The sequence below is a fragment of the Pristiophorus japonicus genome, unplaced genomic scaffold (assembly GCF_044704955.1).
Source record: "Pristiophorus japonicus isolate sPriJap1 unplaced genomic scaffold, sPriJap1.hap1 HAP1_SCAFFOLD_33, whole genome shotgun sequence".
Lineage (NCBI taxonomy): Eukaryota > Metazoa > Chordata > Chondrichthyes > Pristiophoridae > Pristiophorus > Pristiophorus japonicus.
Genome location: NW_027253106.1, coordinates 3,631,806 through 3,637,276, shown reverse-complemented (window position 1 = coordinate 3,637,276; position 5,471 = coordinate 3,631,806). Strand labels below are relative to the sequence as shown.

At 47.4% G+C, this 5,471-nt stretch overlaps 1 non-coding gene across 1 annotated transcript; it reads left to right on the top strand.

The window, feature by feature from the left end:
- Positions 1-1,513: 1,513 nt before the first annotated feature.
- Positions 1,514-1,586, top strand: trnav-cac (transfer RNA valine (anticodon CAC)). The gene has a single exon. It is a non-coding gene; the product is annotated as a tRNA-Val (tRNA).
- Positions 1,587-5,471: the final 3,885 nt, after the last annotated feature.

The window sequence follows — 5,471 nt, the reverse complement described above, 5'->3', positions numbered from 1 at the left end:
CCCCACACTCCAACACTTCAAACATAACTCAACGGCTGTAAAGCGCTTTGGGGCGTCATGAGTTCCTAAAAGGTGCTGTCGAAATGCAAGTCCTTCTTTGCAAAAATTCGATGCAAGTTCAAAATTCGTGGGTAAATTTAGGGCTCGTCCAGGATTTGAACCCTGGACCTCTCGCAAATTTCAAGTAACAACCCCAAAGCGAGAATCATATCCCTAGACCAACGAGCCATCTACTGCACAACTGTGGAGCTAAGGTGTAACCATTATTGAAGCATGTTTAGTGTGTTGCTATTCTTGATCGGAGGAGCACATGGGACGGAATCAGTGAATTTTCTTTTTCGACCTGTCTTCTGAAGCACCGCACAGTCCCACACCGACAGTCAATGAGCTGTTGGGACGTTACTGTATCCAGGCTGCGGGTGGCCAACAGGCGCCTGGCTGCAATGAGCGATAAAATCCAGCGTTATCCAGAAGCCTGGCATGCTCAGTCGGTAGAACATGAGACTTTTAATTACAAGGTCCTGCGTTTGAGCCCCATGTTGGGCGATTGCATTTCTTTTAATTTTATGATGCTTTCATGGAAAATCATCATTAATTAATCCACAATCTTCTTTTGCACAAATTAAAGAAATGCTAACTGAAGGAACTCCATAATTGAATCATTTCTTCTGTGCTCGGCAAGTCAACTCTGAAAACATAAACCATTTTACACACTGTGCTTTCGGGGTCTGGGTCAAAATGTTCATTGCTTATAACATCAACAGGAGACTGGGGAAACAGTGAGACTGACTTTAGAGCAAGGGTCCGGTTATTGTGAAACATCAAAGAAAATAGCAATTCTGGAAGAATAACATCGAAACGAACTGTGAGCTGACATCCTGAAAGAAGTGTTAAGGCAGAAGGTTAAATGCTGCATCCCTTTCTGCAAAAATTCCTTTCACAAATATTTCAATGTCCGAAACGGCACAAAGCAAAAATGTTCCTTTCAAAGTCAATAAACACCTGAATTTCCGCACACCGCGAATCTCCTGAATCAGATGCCTCTCGTTTTGCCGACTCAATCCATGTCCCTTTGCAATGTTGTGCTCCAACCCACACTATGAAATGTGCCACTAACTTATAGAATCATGGAATGGTGACAGCACGGAAGGCCATTCGGCCAATCGAGCCCGTGCCGACTCTCAGAGAGTCCCACTCCCCCGCCCTTCCCCCGTAGCCCTGCAATTGTTTTTCCTTCAGACACTTATACAACTCCCGTCTGAAAGATAAGGTTGAGTCTTCCTCCACCGCCCTTTCAAGCCGTGCATTCCAGATCCTAACCACGCGCTGCTAAATGGCCATCTCCTATTCCTATGTGTAAAGTCTGGGAAACACGAGATCAATTCCTGCCACACTCACAGCCTTCCTAAATATAGCAGCGTCATTCTATTCTCGTAAAACAAGCTCCTGAAGTATCGGCCAGCTGTGTAGGTTAAAGCTCTGGTTATATTCCTGAGATTAGCTGAACCGCAGCGTTTCTGCAGTGTAGCGGTTATCACGTTCGCCTCACACGCGAAAGGTCCCCGGTTCGAGCCCGGGCAGAAGCATTGTTTTGGAGACTATTTTTGCTGTGAAATAAATTGAACAAAAGTCGCCCCAGGTTCCTTGTCGCATGAGCACTGAACATTTTAAACCAGTCTCCTAAATGCAGAGTGTGTAAAGTCAGATAAGGGAGAAAACTTCATCAATGATTCAAAATCCTTGAATGATTAAAGTTCAGTTATTGAAGTTTCCACTGACCCTCAGTAACAATTCTACAAAACAACGCTGTCGGTTAATGAATGGGGAATAAAACAAATAATCTTCACCCATCCCCATCCCCCGACACACAGTTCAATTCGTTGCATGTCATTACTTTAAAGATTTTGAATGAAATAGTTACTTTCTGAATCCGGGCTCCCTCTGTGAGCGCCGCACCACTGATCCAGCAGGAAACACATTAAAGAGTTTACCACAATTGCTGACATTTCTTAAGCTTTTGTCTTGTGTTTTTTCAGCTCTTCGTCCGTTTCAGCTCCTGACTGCGGATATTGCTGTGATTAAACCTGAACACAATGCAATGTCTCACAGCCCCTGCCTCGGTTAATACCAGCAGATCTAAGCCGCATTTCAAACCCACAAACAACTCATTAGTTATTCGCTCTTCCCAGTTCCAGAGCTCAGAGGGTTATTGTCCATTCCTGGGTTGCAAGCTACCTCGGACCCGGGACAAAGCTCCCCGTACACCGAGCACAAGCTGAGGAAAACCCCGGGGGAGAGGATATCCTGGTGTGGGGGGCTACAGGGCCGTCGTACCCTTAAATAATCCCTCACAGCTCATCTGAAAGCAGCCGGAATGCGCCTGCCTCAGCCGTGAGGTTACACTTGTTTATTTACAAAAAGATAAGCAACTATCCTCATTCAGCAGATATAAGGCAAGATATCATCAAAAGAGGTTTTTGGACATTTTAAGTGATGTGTTTAATGCTTCAGTCCTTTTTGTGTTTAATTCCCACCCCCTCTCTGGCTGTGCCTGCACTGAGCTTACCTCTAGGTAAGGTTGTTCTGAACATACAAAAGTGGGCACTTACTCTAGCCGACGTTAGTTTGTATTACGTTTTCACTGCCGAAACTTGCAAAACAGGCCTGAGTGGCTGGACACGCCCTTTTTTGAAAAAAAATACCTTACCTGAAGCCAACCTCAACTAACTCAGTAGAACTGGAGCAAACTAATATCCGAGAATTGCAATTTCTAACATTCTCCAAAGTAAACTAGTTGCTCCAAAAAACTAGGAGCAACTCCACCCGAAATTGGGCCCTCAGTGTGGGACAGAAGTTGTTTAAGGTGAGCCAACACATTCCCGATCAGCACAGAGGGAGCTCACTGGTCAGCTCCCCTCAGTTGGGGCTGTTGTACCAGAAGTTTCTGTAAGGCAATAAACGGCAACGCCTCGGCGCGAATTCAACGGTGGGCAATCCTGCTGGCGTCCTACGACTATACCATAAGGCACAGACCAGGCACAGAGAACTGTGCAGACGCGCTCAGCATGCTACCCCTGGCGACCACGGAAGGGTCTGACGAACAGGACTGTGAGATAGTCATGGCAATTAATGCCTTTGAGTCCACAGGTTCACTCCTAACAGCTCACCAAATCAGAGCCTGGACGGCCAGCAACCCCACGTTATCCTTATAAAAAAGATGTGTCCTAACTGGGCAGAGGCTCGTGATGCCTGCCCCGAGCAATTAAAACCCTTTCACAGGAGCATGCATGAGCTATCACTACAAGCAGACTGCCTGATGTAGGGCAGCCGAGTAGTCATGCCTCTGCGAGGCAGAGACGCATTTGTCCGGTAGCTCCACCGCGAGCACCCGGGGATCGTTCTCATGAAGGCCATACCTAGATCCCATATCTGGTGGCGTGGTATTGACGCGGACTTGGAACTCTGCGTCCGAAGGTGCACTATTTGTGCCCAGCTCAGCAATGCCCCCAGGGAGGCTCCACTGAGCCCCTGGCCCTCGCCTACCAAACCGTGGTCGCGGGTGCACATAGATTATGCGGGCCCATTCATGGGCTAAATGTTCCTCATAGTAGTAGATGCATTTTGAAAGTGGATCGAATGCACCATGTTAAACTCGAGCACAACCTCCACCACTTTGGAGAACCACACGTGGAATGTCCCCGGTTTGAACCCGTGAAGAAACATTATTTTGGAGACTACTTTTGCTGTGAAATAAATTGAACAAAATTCGCCCAGGTTCCTTGTCGCATGAGCACTGAACATTTTAAGCCAGTCTCCGAAATACAGAGTGTGTAATGTCAGATAGGGGAGAAAACTTCATCAATGATTCAAGCTCCTTAAATGATTAACAAAAGAACATAAGAAATAGGAACAGAAGTCGGCCATTCGGCCCCTCGATACTGCTCTGCCATTCAATAAGGTCATGGCTGATCTGACCATGGACATTGAGTTAAGGGACTCGGGGGCATGTTCTCTCTCCCCTGAGAAGGTTCACGTTCTAAAAGTCCAGCCTGTAAAAGGCACCACTCTGTGCACAGTACTTGCCGGGTTTGAGTCCTGAGGATGAGTCATCTGCCCAGAGCCACAGGTCGAGGTCATGAATGCTTGGCTCATGGAGATGGCCTTCTGCAGTGTGACTGTGGTATCTGCTGACAGTAGCTTATGAAGAAGGCCCTCGTTGCCGATTCCGATGACAAAGATATCCCGCAGTGCTTCAGTGAGGTGGGCACCAAAATCCCACGGTGCCGAATGCCTCCTGAGATCTGCAGCATATTTCGTGATCTCCTGGCCTTCGGGCCGTCGGTGTGTATAAAGCCGCTGTCTGGCTGTGAGAATGCTCTCTTTGGGCTTGAGTTGTTCTTGGATCAGTATTACAAGCTCCTTGTACGCCTTGGTCGTTGTCTTCATTGGTGCCAGCAAGTCCCTGACCAGGCCACAGACCGTGGGCCCACAACTGGTTCACAGGATAGCTCTGTACTTATCAGCCAGTGTGGCCGGGTCGTCACCAGCCAGGTCGTTTGCTGTGAAGAAATGGACAAGCATCTCCACAAAGGCTTCCCAATCATCACCATCAGCAAAATGCTGCAACGTACCAAGGTTAGCCATTTGCGTGAGAAGATCTGGAATCTCGTCGCCAAGTGTTATACCTTCAGATGCTCTGATGATGACTCTACGAGACAATGTGTCCTTTATTGATAACCACAGAGTGAGGATCACACCTGGTGGCCTGCCTTTTACACTAGGCCAGGCAGACCTGCACAGGTAAGCTAAAAGTCTCCCACTGCAGTGCCCTCTGGTGCACACCTTGTAATAGTACAAGCAGTAACAATGTAGAACACATGACAGGTGTCACTGTGGAACAATTTCTCTCACTCAAGTTTAGACACACTACCGTGGGCACCACGAGATCTCGGTAGCTAGCCATTGACATTCAGGTTCATATATAAATATATATAAATATATTGAAATGTATCGTATCTGTTCTCTGGTGGTCAAGGGGTTAAGACCTGGCGCACTAACCTGGTTTCCATCCTCGATCAATTCATCGCATAAAAATAATTGAGGTCTGTGAGACGATTAATAATTGCTGTAATCACCATGAATATCAATACTTTCTGTGATAGACTGAGCTTACATACTATCTGGCTTCCCCTGCCCTTTGCCGGGCACATGTTCGGGGTTTAATTTTGTAAACTGGTTGAGTTAGCTGATCGCGGGGAGACGGTAGGAGCCTCTGCGGCCCCACTGTGAGTCTGTGGAAGTGCACACGGTGGCTGGGTGATCCGTGACATTTCTGTAAAAGGCAGCGGAGGAGAAGGATTGAGAACTTTCAGTGTGGGACAGAAGTTGTTGAAGGTGAGCCAAAACATTTCCGATCAGCACAGAGGGAGCTCACTGGTCAGCTCCCCTCTGTTGGGGCGGCTGTACCAGAG